The sequence below is a fragment of the Colossoma macropomum genome, unplaced genomic scaffold (genome assembly GCF_904425465.1).
Source record: "Colossoma macropomum unplaced genomic scaffold, Colossoma_macropomum, whole genome shotgun sequence".
Lineage (NCBI taxonomy): Eukaryota > Metazoa > Chordata > Actinopteri > Characiformes > Serrasalmidae > Colossoma > Colossoma macropomum.
In genome coordinates, this window is record NW_023494807.1 from 25,397,884 (window position 1) to 25,416,309 (window position 18,426).

The 18,426-nt window shown below is 41.3% G+C and overlaps 1 protein-coding gene across 1 annotated transcript in view; it reads left to right on the forward strand.

The window, feature by feature from the left end:
- LOC118796783 (ephrin type-B receptor 1) overlaps positions 1 to 18,426 on the forward strand; it is a 388,416-nt gene that overhangs the window by 82,829 nt on the left and 287,161 nt on the right. The window lies entirely within an intron of this gene.

Below are 18,426 nucleotides of genomic sequence, written 5' to 3' on the forward strand. Positions count from 1 at the left end.
AGATTTTTTGTTCTAACTTAACCTCTGTCTGCAGGCCCCCTAGTGGCCATTTCATCAGTGGAATGGATCATTAACTCAGACACTTTTAATTAATATAATCGCATGAAACATTTTCCCCGTAACTCTGTTATCGGGTTAACTAGGACGCTGTTGTCTGTGTGTGAGGTTGTGATTCTGTGTTGAGCTGCTAGTGAGCAAAGAGGGGTGAAAAGGGAGGGGTAAGAACCCACTGCTGTGAAAACAATTCACCCCCTCCACAAAGACGGCCGCGCAGAATGAACAGCAGGATGGCTATCAAAGTTAGCTAGCTAGACATGACACAACTGCGGAGAAAAATTGGGTAAATATCTAAAAAAGAAAAAAAACTCTTTTAGGCGTCTACACCCTATATCAGGTATGTCAAACCGGGGACCTTCCAGGCCAAAGTGCTGCAGAGATTAACATTTACCCTCATCTAACGCTCTGAATTCAGTTCATAAAGGCCTTGCTAATTAGCTGATGAGTTGAATCAGGTGTGTTTAATGAGGTAGCGTGCTGAAGTGTTTTGACCCGCAAGGACTAGAGCCTGACACTTGTGCCCTATGTAGTGTACTCTATAGGTCATTAAATAACAGCTTATACACCCAAATATTGCTTTACTTTTCTAAAAGCAAGCCATTTATATTCAGCCAAAGCTGCACGACTGCTTGCCTAACATTTAGCGCACTGCTTGGGAGGAAAAGCCATGATTTAATTGCCTATGCAGTGGCAGTAGGGAGCCATTTGAGATTCAGCCTGTTGCTTACATTCAGTTAACTTATTTGAAGTTTGTCAAAATGAAAAAATGAAAGCAGCCAGATTAACATTTTTTAAGTTAAAACACCTCAGGGACCAAGAGCCAGTGGATACTGGCAGACTGTGGCTGAAATGTGCTTTTTATCATGTATATTTTCATGTAACTTTGCATGAATATATATGCACAGATATAATATATACATAGTATGTGCAGTCCGTTTTTGCTGTGTATGAATGTATGTGTGTGAAAGAGAAAGACAGAATGCAAGCCTGTATTCTGATTGGTCAGCTGCTACTCTTCACTCAGATCGAGTGTTTGAGGAGCAACATGACAAGATTGGTGAAACATTCAAGAAGTTCAGTTTAGTGATGGATGAATAGAGATGTTGTGAATTGCAGTAACAAGACAAAAGTCCCTGTCTTCTTGTCTTTCACTGTGTGTGTGTGTGTGTGTGTGTGTATGTGTGTGGTAGATCTTCATGCTCTAGTAAGTCCCAACAGTCCTAACAAGTTTGGATGTCAAACTCTTTTTGTGTGTGTGTGTGTGTGTAAGAGAGAGAGAGAAAGAGAGAAAGAGAAAGAGAAGAGAGAGAGAGAGAGAGAGAGAGAGAGAGAGAGAGAGAGAGAGAGAGAGAGAGACTCCGCTCTGGGCCGTGAACGTGGGTGCTGGACTATGTCTAACGAGCTCCCGGAGGTTTTTCGGCAGCTATCTTGAAGCTCGGGAGAAGGAGTGTACACTCTTTTCTATTCTACTGTTTCTCTATGCGGCCTGCCTTAGAGAATAGACAGTAATATTATAAGCTCTCTATACAGTGAACACTCTAAGATTTTTGCTTCAGAGTGGTTGGTGCATTGTAGAGAAACTTGCTCAGATTTCTTTGCAGTGGTTGTGATAGGAGCCAGGGGATGCAATGTCTCCCACACAAATATAGCCATTTTGTTTACTATCCAAAATGACCAGTGACCCTACATGTGCCTCCTGAGTTTTTATTTGTAATGTTGATGGTAAAATAGTGGTAAATCTGAAAAAAGTTTTCTTTGCGGACTGTTTTGCCTTACTCCTGCATGTTCCTCTCCACCGAGCATATATAAAGAAACACATTTAAGGCCAAAAACTCATTGCTGTTGTAAAACAGTGTATTGTGCGACTGGCTATATATTTGTAACCATTTCATGTAATAACTTTCTGTAAAGGAGCTTTCAGGGGCATTAAACTCTTCAGACGTCTGGATCCTGTCACCACGGCTGTGAACAATTCTGTGAATGCAGTTTTTCCTAAAACAGCACATTTCACATCAAACCACTCTAAGTGGCTTTGTAAACATCTCAATGCACCTTAATTCCCCTTCTTTAGTGCTATCATACTCAGAATCTCTCCGGTGATGCGTTAAAAGGCTTGACGATATCTGCTTTATAACTTTAAAGCTGCTGCAGAGGAGTGAAGACGCATACGTGTCCAAGGTGGCCAGGGTAAATAGCTGAAGGAAATGGGTAGGTTTTTGTGTTGGGAGTAATGCCTCTTTAGATAAGCTATGAGAGCTAACTGGAACAACAATGGATGCTGAAAAGGACTTTGTGTCCTGATGAGGAATTTTTGTGTGGCAACATCTTAGTCAGAGAAATAGATTTTCTAATAGAGAGCAGAATTCATGGTTCCAGTTATGACAGGTTGTTCAGGTCCTGCAGAAGCAAAACAGCCCCAGACTATCACACTACCACCACCATGTTTTACTGTTGGTATGATATTCTCATGGTGGAGTGTGGCGTTAACTTTATGCTAGAAGTAACGGGACATATATCTTCCAAAAAGTTCCACCTTTGACTCGTCAGTCCACAGAATATTTTGCCAGAAGTCTAGGGGGGGTCATCTAGATGTTTTTTTTTGGCAAATGTGAGACGCGCCTTTGACAGTTGACAGTGGTTGGCAACCCTCCCATGCATACCATTTCTGCCCAGTGTCTTTCTTATTGTGAAATCATGTACATTGACCTTAACTAAGGGTAAGTGAAGCCTGCAGCTCTTTAGATGTCTGTCTGGGTTCTTTTGTGACCTCCTGGATGAGTCGTCGATGCGCTCTTGGTGAAATTTTGGTAGGCTGGCCATTCCTGGGAAGGTTCACCAATCTTACAGGTTTTCTCCATTTGTGGATAATGGCTCTCACTGTGGTTCGCTGGAGTCTCAAAGCCTTAGCAATGGCTTTATAACCCTTTCCAGATTAGTAGATTTCAGTGATTTTGTTTTGCATCTGCGTTTAAATCTCTAGAACGAGGCATGTGCTGCTTTTTCAGACCTTCAGGCCTGGTTGTGGCTAGTGAAATTGAACCCAATAGTCAATTAAATTTGGTTAACCGGTTGGTTTTAGTAGCTAAGGGGACAATTACTTTTTCACATGGGGCCAGGTGAAAAATACATAATACATTTTATATATACACACACACATATATGTATATATCAGTCTTAAAGGCACAGTAACAAAAACAGTCTGATAAAGAGAGACTGGAAAATGACCAGTAAATTATGACTGTTTTGATACATAAAACGTAGGAAATGGACCTTTTAAGAGTTAAATCAAATGCAGCCTGCACACACATACACCTGCGCACACACACACACACACAGATATACACCTCCAGCTGCACAGCCTGGACTTTTCTTATATGCCAGAGTCAAAGGACGATTGTCATCACTGTGCGCTCTGATCCTCAGCATTCGCCCAAGTGCTTTTCGCTGATTGACTCGATCACACCTCCACACGCATAGGCGCTTAAGCGGCCCAATCTGCCGCTCTGTTCTGGCTCACACTCACACACTCCTTCTCCAGAGAGTTACAGTGATAATGCGCCTTTTGTTGGAATCCGGCTCAGTCAATTCAAGGTTATTAAAGGTTGTTCTTGGCTTTGGAGAAGAAAACGGAGACAGGTGACAGTTTGCACTCTGCTCGTAGGAGCCGCACTCAAATGTGAAATTGCTGTGCGTGAGGGAGAAATAGAATATTCTTCACTCCTGATGTGTGTACTCGGCACTTAGAAGTCGAGAGTAACACTTTTGTTTTGCTATGTTATGCAAATGTAATGACCTTATTGTATATTTAATTATATAGTGAGTGCAGTGCATTACATTTACATCTGATTTAGATTCATGTTCAGTCTGCAGTTCTTCGGATATGAAAAATGCTGCAAAGATGAAAAAAAAAAAGATGCCTGGCAGAATTTTGTTTGAATCTGACCCCTCGCACACAATCAAGTTTTGATTCTGAATCTGACCTGACCCAACCTGCATCATCAAGTTTTGATTTCAAACTGGCCTGACCCAAACCACATCATCAAATTTTGACTCCGAACCTGAACCCGAACCCAAACCTAAACCAGCCCACCTCAACCCACATCATCGAGTCCGAACCTAACCCGAGCCCAACAAAATGTTGTCCGAGCCTGACCCAACCCACATCAAGTTTCGATTGCAAATGTGACCCAAGCCAGATCCAACCCACATCAAGTTCTGATTCAAAACCTGACACAAGTCTGACTTTTGTCCAAACCTGACTTGACTCACATCAAGTTTCGATTACTAAACTAACCCAAGCCCAGCAGAATTTTGTTCAAACCCAAATCACATCACAAGTTTTGATTCCCAACCTGATCTGAGCAGAACACAACCCTCATCAGGCCTTGAATTCAAACCAGTCCCAGACTTTTTTGATTGAGTTTTGATTCTGAAACTCAATGACCCCGACAAAATTTTTATACTGTTTTTCAAGTTATAACTTTGTAAATCACAATATCTAATGTTAATATTAGCTAGATTGTTAACAATAACATTAGCATTTATTTATTAGCATCATTAGCACTGTCTCAGTTCAGTCCCGCCATCACAAATTGCTAACTAGTCTGCTGTTCTACATCTGTGATGTCTCCTGCACTGAATATATACTCTTGCATACAGCTCAGCAAAGCCCATTTGTTACTGCCCTGAGTGTTATATATCAGGAGCTGCAGTGGCAGGACGGCTCCTCTTCTGTTTTTCAGGCCTGCGCTAGGCAAGCTCAATAAATCATCCTCAGACTTTTGGGCCAATGATGAAAACGCCCTGTTTTCTATCTTGTCTCAGAATGGATAGGTGTTCGATTTGTAATCCTCGGGCTGCTGTGAAGCGGTCCATGAAGGATGCAGAGGCGAGCCGGCGCTATCTGCCATCGAAACGAATGTTTACCGGCGAGCCTGCGCCGCTGCCGCTTAGACAAGGCCGCGTCCAGATAGAATCTGCTGAGGCCTTCGCTTGAAAAATGCTATCAAACGTTTTGAGTCACTCTCTGAAATGGTGTCAGCGTGAGGCACAAACAGCAGCTGCATCGACTGGTTCTCTCCTACTTTCTTTCTTCCGGTCTCCTTTTCTTTCTCTCTATCTGCTCTTGCTTTCCATTTTTTCACTCTGTCTCTTTTGCTCTCCCCCCACCCCCCCTTCTTCATCTGTCTAAAGCACAGTTCGATGGGATTAGTTTTCCATGGGGAGGTGGGGTAAGGCCAGACTACTACAGGATGTCTGTAATGTTTATGACTGATTTGCAAGGTACAAGAAATCTCAGTATGACAGAGATGGGAGGGGCTTCTCAATTTATGCATTGCCTTTACTCTAGAAACGATTGGAAAATGTCAAAACATTTAATTTAGCATTCTTTTATCGCCATTAGTTTGGGTTTCACGACGAAAAGTCAACTTTGCTGCATAAAATCAAACTTTTTTTTCTGTAATTTTTACGTTGCAAGTTGTAACATGAGGTAGGACAAAAATGTTACATTGATTTTAGCTACAGAGAACAAAAGTAAACACTTCTTCGAGTGCCTTAAAACCTAAGAAACTCCATTTTCATAGGATATGATAGCATTTTTACCAACATGTCAATTAAGGATTATATAACCTGAGGTTATTTCTATTGCTTGTTCTATGGAAGGCAAAAGGCACTGGATTCTTTACAGAAGTGGGAGTGCACAGCCAGAGGAATAACTGACATGGTGCATTTGGAAGAGACTAAAATCACTGAGAAATGCTGGTAAAATGTACATTACCTGTCCTCCCCATGTAAAACTAATCCTGTCTGAATAGCAGTTTAGACAGTTGAAGTTTCCTTTTCTGAAAGAATGATTGAGGTTGTGTTGTTGTTCCTCAGCAGTTGTTTGTAATGTCTGCTAGACATGAACAGCCCAGTGTAGCCCCCAAAACTGCACCTGATCCATTCTAACAGTGTGATCTTCACATGTACACAAAATAACTCATTTTGAACGCTCTAAGTGTGGTTATTTTGACAAGAAGTTGCAATTTCTCAATAGGGTGAATGGGATTCCTGTAAAGCTTGTCCAGTCTCCAAATACTTGCTATGAAGGTATGCATTTATGTGCCAATCACAGACAGGCCAGTTCATTCACTGCTAAAACAAACTGTACAGATGGGCTACAGCAGAGGTTTCCAAACAGTTGCTAAAATATCTTATTGTTTCATTTTAAAATATAAATATAAAAATAAAAATTGTAACCCTAAAATGTTTTTTAAGTGTAATATATCTGCAAACGCTAGGGACACAAAAATGGACATTTCCTTAGAATGACTCAGTTAAAACATGTAAAGTTAACTATTTTGGCAGCTCTACCAAGAATATACATACATACATCATTTAAACTGCTTATCCTTCTGGGTCGCGGTGGGGTGCTGGAGCCTATCCCAGCTGTCATTGGGCGGAAGGCAGAATACACCCTGGACAGGTCGCCAGTCCATCGCAGTACCAAGAATATAGGCTTCTCCAATTAAACTTAGTTTCCTAAATCAAGCAAGCAAACAAAGTTTATTTATATAGCGTTTTTTTTACAACAGGTGTTGTCACAAAGCAGCTTTACAGAAAAGTCCAAGCCCCCATGAGCGTCACCAGCAGCGACAGTAGCAAGGGAAAAACTCCCTAAGAGGAAGAAACCTTGAGAGGAACCAAGACTCAACAGGGGAACCCATCCTCCTCTGGTCAACACTGGATAGCGAACAGCGTTAGTATAAAGTATTATACATTCCAAACCTGGAAAACAGGCGGAGCAATGGTTGATTAGATTAGTTTTAGTTTATGCAGCAGCAGCATCATCAGGGAGGGTCAGTTCATGAGGGTGAGGTTTGCACAGCGTTGTACAGCATGAAGCTCAATGGTGGTCAAGCCGGTCCAGAAGCCCAATCAAGGCTGAAGAAGCAGCAGCATCAGATGCACAGGATGGGCAGCTGTTCAACTCGGCAAAGAAAGGAAAACACACAGAGTTAGTTCTGTGAGAGCAGCGGGACGACAGCACCAGCACTCCCAGTTTACCATAATACTCTATGACCAAGAAGCCCCAGATCTGCACCTTTTATCTGACAGGGAAAACTAATTACCAAAGGCTCGACTAAACAAGTAAGTTTTTAGTCTAGACTTAAAGACTGAGGCTTTAAGAAATGTGTTCTAAGAGAGGCTGCGGGCTACACTGGGGCTGCGTTTGGCCCAGGGGCTGGACTTTGGATATCCCTGAACTACAGTCTCCAACAATACACAAGAAGGTGGAGCTAAAGGGGCCGGTGAGGGTACATATGTGTCTAGCTGTCATGAAGTGTGAGTGAGAGTGATATCCCCACATACACGTGCACACTGTGGTGGATGAGTGCTGCTTTGTGTCAGCAGCTCCACGGTGGTTTTACTCTTCAGGTTCTGAAAGAGCTGATGATGTCATCATCTGGAGCATTAAGAATAGTATGGAGTGTGCAGTGATGGACCTCATGGATGACCTCACTTCTGGAGCTTGTGATTATTCCTGGATCGTGAAGTTAAAGGAGTGAGTTGTGAAGATGACGCTCTGTCTGATGTTTGTTCTGCGCCGATCGCTCTGGCTGTGCTGTCGTCTCTCACACTCCACTCATTACTGAGTCACTGTTTAGACACAGTAGCTGTTTGTGTTCTCTGATTTCTAAAGAAGCTGAACTAATGACCCGACATCAGGTGCGTGTGGGTCAACTTTCATCATCTCTCTCTCTCTCTTTCTGCCTTTCTCTCTCTGTTTTTCTCAATCCCTCATCCCCCTTTTCTTTTGCCCCTACGACTTTCTCTCTTGTTTTCCTCTTCATCTCTCTCTCTCTTCCTTTGTCTTTCTCTCTGTCCATCTTTCTTTCTTTCTTTCTTTCCTTCTTTCTTTCTATTTCTATCCGTCTTTCTATTCATCTTTCTGTACATATCAATTTGTTCTTTCTTTCTGTCTCTTTCTCTCTTGCTCTTATTTCCCCTCTCCCCGTGTTTATTCTTACTTTTTTACTCTCTTTCTTTTCTTTCTCTCTTTACTCTCTCTTCCTCTCCCTTCCTTTTTTCTTTCTCCTCCTCCTTCCCTCTTTCTCTCCCTCCCGCCCTCTCCCTCTGTCTCTCTTTCTCTCTCTCTCTCTCTCTCTCTCTCTCTCTCCTTGTCTCTCTTTTTCCAGTCTATTTCTCTCTCTCTCTCTCTCTCTCTCTCTCTCTCTCTCTCTCTCTCTCTCTTTTCACGTATTCACACACACAGCTTTATTGTTTGTTCCTGTGTTCTCTCAGCTGAATGACTGAAGCCACTAAAATAACTGTTTTGCATTAAGGGATAGTGGTGCTTATAGGATTGGATCCAATTTAAATATCTGATTACATTTAATTACTGTTTAACATTGCGCTCAGCCTGTGCGTGGGCCGCTCTTCTCCGTGCCCTCTGTAGGTCTGCACGCCACACTGGCTCTGAATCAGTCATCTAATGCTCTTCTTACACTTTCCTTAGCATCAATCCTCCCTCGGCCCGTAAAGCAGTGATTGGATTTCTGAGCGCGTGCGGTAGAGGCGACAGTTAAAAATCATACTTGTGTTTATGAGGCCTTCGGTACATACGCGCAGGGGATGAGTTATACGTTTAAAGGCCACTTTGCTTTCCCTGCTCCCAGTTTTAATTACGCGCTGCCCGCTCAATCTCAGCCCTCTGGAGGCCGTATTTATGACCGTGGACGCTTCAGTAGACGGTGGAGCTCGGATCTTCATGCAGATTGAGTTTACAGCAGGGTTCCTCTCTAACACGGTCAGAACTTCTCTAATAGCAGGTAGTGCTGGGCAGTATTGATCAAATTCAGAATCACACCATTTTTCAAATGTATCACAGTTAGACTCTCTTCAATTAGATGATATTAAAGTTAACGAACCTGCGCTGCCTGAGTGCTGCTACTCTGGAATAGACATCTGCACCTGATTCAGTTACATGAACCACACAGAAACCACACTTTCATTAAGGAAACCTAATGAAATTATTCAGTTAGTCTTTATGTATTTTGAACTGTACTTTCAAAACAATCTGATGCACACATTACAGATTGTGTTTTATCTATCAGTAAAAACTAAAACCTTGTATTGTTGTGACACACCAATAGACCCTTTTTGCAAGAAAAGGAAGTGCGTAAATTCTGGGTAAAACAAGTTACGCTGTTGCGTTATGGATAGTTATTAACCTCAGAAATGAAGGCGTTCATATCACTTCAGCTCACCGCTGAAAGGTGTTCTCCAACAATTCGGGACACATCCTCGAATTTCAATCTTGGCAACTAAGACAAAGATAAAGTGACACACCTTTCAGCGGTGAGCTGAAGTGATATGAACGCCTTCATTTCTGAGGTGGTGGTGCCAGGTTCTCGTGGTCCGTAGCGCCACTGTTGACATTTTCCACAAACATCAGCTTTGAACAAACATGTACTCCCTACTGAGCGCTCGCTCTCTCAGATGCTGACCGTTTTTGAGGGAGAAAATGAAAACTGATCCTCTGAAAGCGGCTGTGGCAACAACTTTTAAGCACAGACTGCAGTCTGTGTAACTTTAGTCAGCAGTGGTGAAATGCTGACACAGACGTTCTTTTTTCTTTGTATGACAGAGTTTAATCCTTTGTTAATTACACAAACTCATTTCCCCTTTGCTCATGGTCAGCAGACAAACCATTGAAACTGAGATAAGGCTGTTTCTGCTTCAAACTCAAACACTTGAGTGAGCTGTACGTGCTCTTCTTGTCAATGTTCGTATTGTTTTTCCTTTAGCGGAAGCAGCGTTACTCTGCAACAACTACTCCTAGCAGAAAAATCGCAAAAAAAGTGAAAAGGGCCTATAAAAGTATACTGGTGGAGATAATACAGTTGTATGCAAAAGGTTAGGCAGCCCGGGACAAACTGCATGTTTTTCTGATTGTAAATAAGTTGACACATGCATTACAGAGAACACTTTCATGCACAGTTACTACTAACTTGCTTTATTTAACAAATGGGGAAAAAGGTTAATCACAAAATGTGTCCTGTTCAAAAGTTCTGGCACATTTTATATTTTCTGTCTTTTCCCCAGTGTTTTAAAATCTGCAAATAAATGGAAATTGTGCACTAAAAAAAGCCATATTTAAGTTTAACTTATTTTCTGTAGTGCTTTTGAACCTCAATAAGTAAGTAAATCAGTAAATCATGTAATTTGACTGGGGGTGTTCAAAGTTTTGCATATAACCTAATCGTGCACAGTTACCAAATCTGGTCTCAGCCTCTCTCCAGACTCATGTGGGCTTGATATCTATTGTACACTTAGCTGGACACAACTTCTAGGATTTTGCCAGTTGCATTCTAACTACCCTCATGTCCATACATGCGAACTTCTGTGCACTGATTTTAATCTGCGCGATGGGAAACATAGTTTTGCACCCGCTCTGCACACCGGGAGGAGTCTTATAGAGCAAGATACAGTTGCTGGATTCAAAATCTTTGTGAAGTTAACTGCATCACATCTTTAAAACCTGCTCAGCAGTTTTCTTTAAAGGGTTTAAAAGCTATTGAGTGAGAGATCCTCACATGTTTTCTGATGGATACCACTCGTATTGTACGCTGTAGCCCCATGTTGAAAATCACCTGTCCATGCAGCTTGATTGGTTGTTTTGCATGTCAGTCAGGTGGCCCTTTTCTGCTACGTTCTTGGCGGTTAAAAAACAAAACTCACCACAATCTCTAATGACAGGGAGACGTCTGGCCTGTTAGACCACCCAAACTGGAATTTTCAAGGCCTTTGTGGAATATGTCTTTGTGAGGCTGACGATGCACAGCGCCAGTTAGACGTTTGGACACGGGTGACTCAATGTGTGTTTTTCTTAATGATAAAAACATCAGAACATTAAGCTCTGTTGAGATTTGTGATCTATATAGCATGTTAGCTGTTTTATAGTTCTAAGTAATAAAGATTCCAGAGGTTCCATAGTCGTACCCCAGTCACTTCACTAATAGCAAACATTGTGGAGGTACTAGAGAACGAGTTAGTGAACCATTCTCAACACAGCTGGAGAACATAAGCATTATATCATCCTCGTCATTATATATGTCTCGATAAAAGTCATATTGTGGAGTGTCTGTCTGTTATTGCATACATAGGCTGTGTTGTAATGGCGTAAGGGGATCTAAAAAGCCATTATTTCTTATTATAGTAAGTCTGGGTACTTTATCTCAATGTATTTACTGTTATTTACTATTAATATGGTAAAAAAAAAAATAAAGAAACACACTTTTACTGGTACTGCAGATTCTCACAGATTTATATTTGGTTGGTATTCCACCAGCGCTCCGATTAAAATTACAATATGTCTGATTTAATATGAGTTAACATCATAAAACAATTTATACGAGCCAAATGTTCTGCACTGATCTTGTCTGATGTCTCTTCTGGTGATGCAATCTTAGAACAAAAAATTCTGCTTTTGAAATGATAAAACAGGATGTGTAAGATCACAAAGCCTAAAATGTAATTTAATGCATACTTACATATCCTGCTCCCATTAACGTGCCTGGAGTTTCTGTGCATGTTAATTGCGTCTAGAACAGAGCGAGAGAGTTTTAATTGGCCGTTCAGTGAGAAGCGTGGGGAGCTTGTGGTGCTTCCTGCTGCGCTCTCATTGGTCCGGTCCCCAATGAGGAAGCCGAAGCAATTCAACAATTCATTAACAGTTCGTCTTTTAATGTGCGCTCAGAGGGACCAATCAACACGCAGTGTATCAGCACGCACACAATCCCCCATAGACACACACACAGAGCACTCGCTTCCGCTCTGACTTCCCAGCTCTGTAACACACACACACACACACACACACACACACACACTCACACACACACTCTTCAATGCATTCAGATTGGGAATATGCCTCCAGAGGGGAATGAGCATGAATTACTGTGAACAAAATCCACCCAAAGGGCTCAGGACTGGGAATAAAACACACCAGCCATTTTTACAGCATGTTGCAGTCTTCATTCTGACTTCAGACAGACAGTCATACTTTAGAAGACAGTCTTTTTCTGTAAACGGGTGCCTGTTATCAGTGTTCAGAATCAGTCAAGGTCGGAATCAGACTCATATTCACTCCTAACACAGCATCACATCCTGGTCTATTTCAATCACATAATATGACTGGATATCGGGCCATTCCCATTGTGACTGATTTCATATTAGGACTGAATGTTGGGCGATTTTGATCCTGGCCGATTTCCATTGCGTGTTCAAAGTGAATATCAGGTGATTCAGATCCTGACCAATTCCGATAACACATTCTGTATGAATATCATGTGATTCCGATCCTGACTGATTCCGATGGCACATTAGGAGTGACTATTCGGTCGTGTTTGAAGGGAATATTGGGTGATTCTGATCCTGGTGAATTCCAATAAAATATTAAGAGTGAATATTGGACAATTCAGATCCTGACCAATTCCGATAACATATTTGGTTTGAATACCATTTGATTCTGATCCTGATTGATTTCGATGGCATATTAGAAGCGACTATTCAGTTGTGTTCAAAGTGAATATTTCCGGTCTTGTCCAAATCCAGTAAAATGTTAGGAATGTTTATCAGGTGATTCAGCTGCTGACCAGTTATACTAACACATTCAGTGTGAATATCATTTGAATCCGATCCTGACTGGTTCCAACGGCATATTAGGAGTGACTATTCAATCGTGTTCGAAGTGAATATTGGGTGATTCCGATCCTGGCCAATTCCAGTAAACTATTAGGAGTGAACATCAGTTGAGTCCGATCCTGACTGATTCCAGTCAAATATTAGGAGCAACTATTGGTCTGTTCCAACCCTCGCTGATTCGAGTGAGCTAAGGTTCATTATTCTGATTTGAATGTTGTTGCTATATCTTCCTAAAAATGCATTCTGTTTGGAAAAAGTAAAAAAAAAAAATGGTTGGGCTTCCGGTGAAGATAAACAATATTATTGTCTTTGCTGTCAGTTTCTATAAAAAAAGAAACTTTGCTGATAAAATTCAAATGAATCAATCAGTTTGGCTGTAAATATTGTTTATTAGTGCACTCCTAGTGTTCGTGGTCAGTTGATGTAGATTTAGATGTTCCAAATCAGCATCAGATTTGGCTGAAGTGTAATCGTGGAATGGACTCATGAAGGGTGTAAGCTGCAGTAGCTGGTGAAGCTTCATAAAGCTGCAAGTTATGAAGGGCAAGAAGCTCAAGTTTTCCAGCGAGAAAGAGAGTTATGTGTTTCAAAGTGACTAAGAGCGAGAGTGTGGCGGTAACAGAGAAGTGAATAAGAGTGTGTGTGTGTGTGTGTGTGTGTGTGTGTGTCGGAGTGAGAAGTGTGTGTGTGTGTGTGTAATACTGTCTTACAATATATCAAAAGTTAATAATATAAAAAGCTACCCCAAAACACACACACACACTCCTCACACTGAGGATCTGAGTATAATGAAGACGAGTGAAGGAGGATAACAGAATAAAAGAATGAAAGAAAGATAAGATAGAGGATATTATTATTATTATTATTATTATTGATGTGATTGATAATATTGAGTACAAAAATAACCAAATAAAAGTATTGTTATTGTTGTAGTTAATAATTATCATCATCATCTTTATCCACTTAATTCAGATAGGGTCGCGGTATAATAATAAATACTTTTTTAATTTATTGTTTTTGTCCAGATAAAGTGTACAGTATTGTGATATAGATTTGAGTTCACGTTGCCCACCCCACTGCCCGCTGATGAATTAAAGATGACACTCAAACTGCAGTGTGTTCCTAAAGATCACTCTGCACACTAATGTAATGTTAATGCATGCAAATCATCTCCCATCATCTCCTACCAGTCACACAGAGAGACTGTGTGTGTGTGTGTGTGTGTGTGTGTGTGTGTGTGTGTGTGTGTTCGTGTGCATGTGTCTCTGGGGACAGTGTGTGAGGGTATTTTGGCGTGCTGCACCTGTTGTGAGGGATCTGCTTGGCCGTGGGGAGCTGTGTGCGTGTGTAAGCATGTATATCGCAGCAGCTCATCAGTGGCTCAGGTGTACGATTCGTGTCGGACAAGATGGGCCTCCCCAGTCACGGTGCTGCTCCCAATGCAGCGAGTTCATCTGAGCTTCTTTAACCGCAACATGGCTTAGTTTAACTGCATCTTGGCTCAGATAGCTAACATGCTAATACTTTAAAAGGATGGCTTTAAACAGAAATATTTTGTGAAAAAATGTACTAAAAATACCTACACTGCTGGAGCGGCGACTTCAGTAGTGCGCCCTCTGTAGGCAATCTAGATTTATACATATGTTCCAGACACTGCTTCTAATCAGGTGCCTGGCAATGCAGCTGAATTTACAGCTTATATAATCTCCACAGAAAAGCATTACCACTAGAATGGGACACTCTGGAGCAGTTGCACATGAGCCTGCGGTCACCATTCCCAATGTTAAGCACTAGCTAGAGGGGTATAAAGCCCACCCCCCAAAAATAGGACCGTGGAGCCATAGAACTGCGTTCTCTAGAGCACGTGTGTCAAGCTCCAGGTCCTGCCGGGCTAAAAAACTGCAGATTTCCGCACGCTACCTCATTAAACACACCTGATTTAGCTCATCAGCTAATTACCAAGGCTTTCATGAACTGAATTCAGAGTGTTAGATGAAGGTAAATCTCCACAGCACTTTGGCATGGAAGGTCCTCAGTTTGACATGCCTACTGTAGTGATGGAGCTACATCGGATACCTTTGGGATGAGCTGGAGTGGTGTTTTTGATCCATTCATCCATGCGCTTGTGGCTGCTGTCAAATCCTCACAGTAATGTTCCAACTTCGTGTCACGCCTTCCCAGAAAAGACTGTTACTCCTGCATGTGTACATAGCGGTTGGAGAAAACACCCATACATTTTACGCCTATGGGACTAAAATGTTGGGGAACGTTCCCACCGCTTATTTGAACCGATGAAACCTCTCGGGTGTATTTAAGATCAGTCACCTTGACGTACTGGACAGTTCAATGACCTAGACGGTTGAAAACCGTTACAGACGTTTTCCCGCTGCGGCGCCTAAGAGTAGGCAATGCATAAGCGACAGCAAAGGCCTGGATTAGTCATGAGTCACTACTGTAAAAGTAAAAGCTCGTTTCATTTCTCCGTACTTGGTTTTATACGCTGTAGCACAGCGTTTGATGTTCTGACTAGCATTGTGCGCTGAAACTCGCGGGTGCGTTTTGTAATATTTTATAATCCCTGTTGACCGACTCAAACAGATCCAAGAGTTTCTTGCCGCTGTTTTGCGTGTCACACTTGCATCCCTGCAGACATCTTCCTCTTTTCGCTCTGTCTTTCTTTCTTTCCCTCACTGATGTGCTCAGACACACACACACACACACACACACACAGACACACAAACACACTCCCTTTCACTTCCATATTGATTTCCCTCGTCCATACAGGCCTTTCGCTGTCTGGGACTTCCCATCCTTGAGCGTCACTCATTCCCCCTCTCTCTCTCACACGTATACACACACACTCTCACACGTCAGAATTAATTCGCACTCTGTCAGCATGAGGAGCAGGCGTGAAAGGAGGTGATAAGTGTGTCTGTGCATGTGTGCGCGCATGCGGGTGCGCATGCATTATCTTGCATGCCATTCGTTTATGTCTCTTTGCAGGCTGTGGAAGAGTCTAGAGTAGGACTGCATGATAAGGACATGACATGCTTTCCTTGACAAAGCTGTTGGATATCACTGCAAATATCACAAAGCGATAAATTATGATTAAGCTTCTTTATAGAGGCCCAGAAAAAAAATTAATTCCTTAAAAAGCTACTAGTGATGCATGTTTGTTGGAACAGTTGCTGTTACTGCCTCATACATTTTGAACACAACACTGGGAGTCAGAATAATTATTATGTTTAAATTCTAAAGACAGGTTCAGGATATAGTCGTTTTTTTACGCTGTAGTTTGTAACTGGCTGGTTAGCCTAATGGTTAAGTTTTTTGTTCCTAAGTTTAAGCTCAGCACATGGACGCACATGTTGGGCTTCTAATGCATCATTCCTACCTATCTAATGTTGCGTGTGAGGTAATTTGATCCATTCTGTCATCACAGCTCTTAAAAATTTGATGATCTTGGACACTCATATTTAAATAACAATAAAAAATACTTCTTATAGTGCAGGCCTAGACTTGAGACGGCTACCCATTTTTATGCTATATTACAGTAAATTGACCAAACGAAAACGTAAATAAATCCAATAATAAGTCTTCCACAATTAACAGTGCATGCAGCAAGATTGTCCCTACATGCTAATTACACCCAAAAAAGGTCCTTCAAGGGTTCTTTAGTAAAGATAATGGTTCTATATTGAACTGCCTTTAATTTATACAGGCTGTTCAAAATCTGCGGTAGCCATGCACTGTTGAAGATATAAATATACATAATATACATGTTGGGGGAAGTAGCTAACACTAACCATAACTCTAACTGGGAAATACCAACTTTCCCACTTAAATTTCAGTTGAACAGGCAGCGAGTTCGGGAAACTCTGAATTATAGATGATACAGGAGTTTACCAGATGTGATGCATAATGGAAACATTCACCATTTCCGCTAGAGAAACACAGTAAATTTGGTGGAGAATTTCAATAATGACATACATAATTTGCTTCTACATGATTCACATGCTTTTAATATAGCAAAGAAAAAGTCCCCTGGACTTCTTGTGCTACTTTTTCCATTTGGTGGGTGTATCTTCCAACAAGCACCTGAACGGAGTGAATTCATATTTATAACTATCTGGAATGTTGTTCTGATGAGCTCCTGAGTATAGCACTAACCTCTTTTATTTTGAAGGAGCAATTCAGAGTAGCTAATATCGTTGGGGAAGTTAACCCTCATCCTAACTAGAAACATGCATTCTGACAAATTTTAATATTTGAGTATTTGTACTACATGAATGAATATCTGGTTAACCACAAAGAAGGAAAATGCATGAAATGAATGTAGAGATGTGGCTTACCTTTTTAGGTGACAGCACTGGTGTTGCACAAAAATTTAGCATAATACAGAGGAACATGCTTTATTGAGTTAGCTGAGCTAAAACTACCGCTAACAGGTAACACTGGATGCTGATGAGGATTCTTTGTCTTCCACGAGTGTTTTCCTCTTCAGTGGACGATATCCCAGCATGTTAGTTTGTCAGAAAATATACTTTATAAATGTGTTTCTGGACCTGATATCAGCCTGCTTAGCGCTAAAAGTCATGCTGTCTCTGTCTTTTCAGTCACATCCTTAACAACATGTCCTTGGCAACACACCCATGTTAAAGGCATTTGCGTTGCTGAGTAGCATAATGTACCTCGCAAACACAAGCACAACTTTCACTGTTTCTCTGTTTTTTCACAATGAAACTCTGCGAATACCCACATAGTGATTTCGGTATTTGATTTCTGGCACCTCGAATGGTTAACTCCAGTGCTCGAGTACCTAGGTGGTGGGCAGTATGACCATATTTTGTGTTAACGTGATACGTTATCTTACAATATGCTTTTCTGATTTTATCGTGGATATGATTAGCACTTATAGAATACTGACCACCCTCATGTTTCATTTCAAAGAGAGTAAGTATCCTGTTTATTTATTTATTTCCAACGTTGAATAACGATCAGTACTCATAAATGTTGAAATTATTTTATTTACTGTGATATATAAATGTGTGTGTGTGTGTGTGTGTGTGTGTATGTATATATATATATATATATATATATATATATATATATATCGTGTATTGTAAAAATTTGTCTTTGAGTATCGTGATTTTGCACCCAGCCCTACGAGAACATCCTTAATCCTAACCCCTGATCTTCACCCTAACCCTTTTATTCAGAAGCAACAGTTTAAATCTGCCTAAGCACAGGCTTTGCATGACTGGTCTGCAGGGCTGCAGCTGGATTCTATTGAAGAAGAGAACAAAACAGTGGACGATCTATCTTGTCATTTTTCAAAATAAGGGCCCTAATACAGCTTGTCTCAGAAAGTATTGAAGATGGTGTGTGTGGGTGTGAAGTGTTCTTTTCTGTCAGCATGTTTGTTACATTTCTGGTCATGATGTGTCACATGGCATATCGGCTGGATGGAGGCTGCCGTGTGTGTGTGTGTGTGTGTGTGTGTGCAGACTTGTAATTGTGTGAAGAGCAGCACAGTATTGATCAAAGCTGAGCCCTCATCAATGTTTAATGGGCTTCTTCTGTACTGAAACTACCAACCATCAAATATTGATCCCTCACTTCTGAGCCAGAGATTTGCTTTTGGTGGAGTGTAAATAAGAGAGAGGGAGAGAGGTGGAG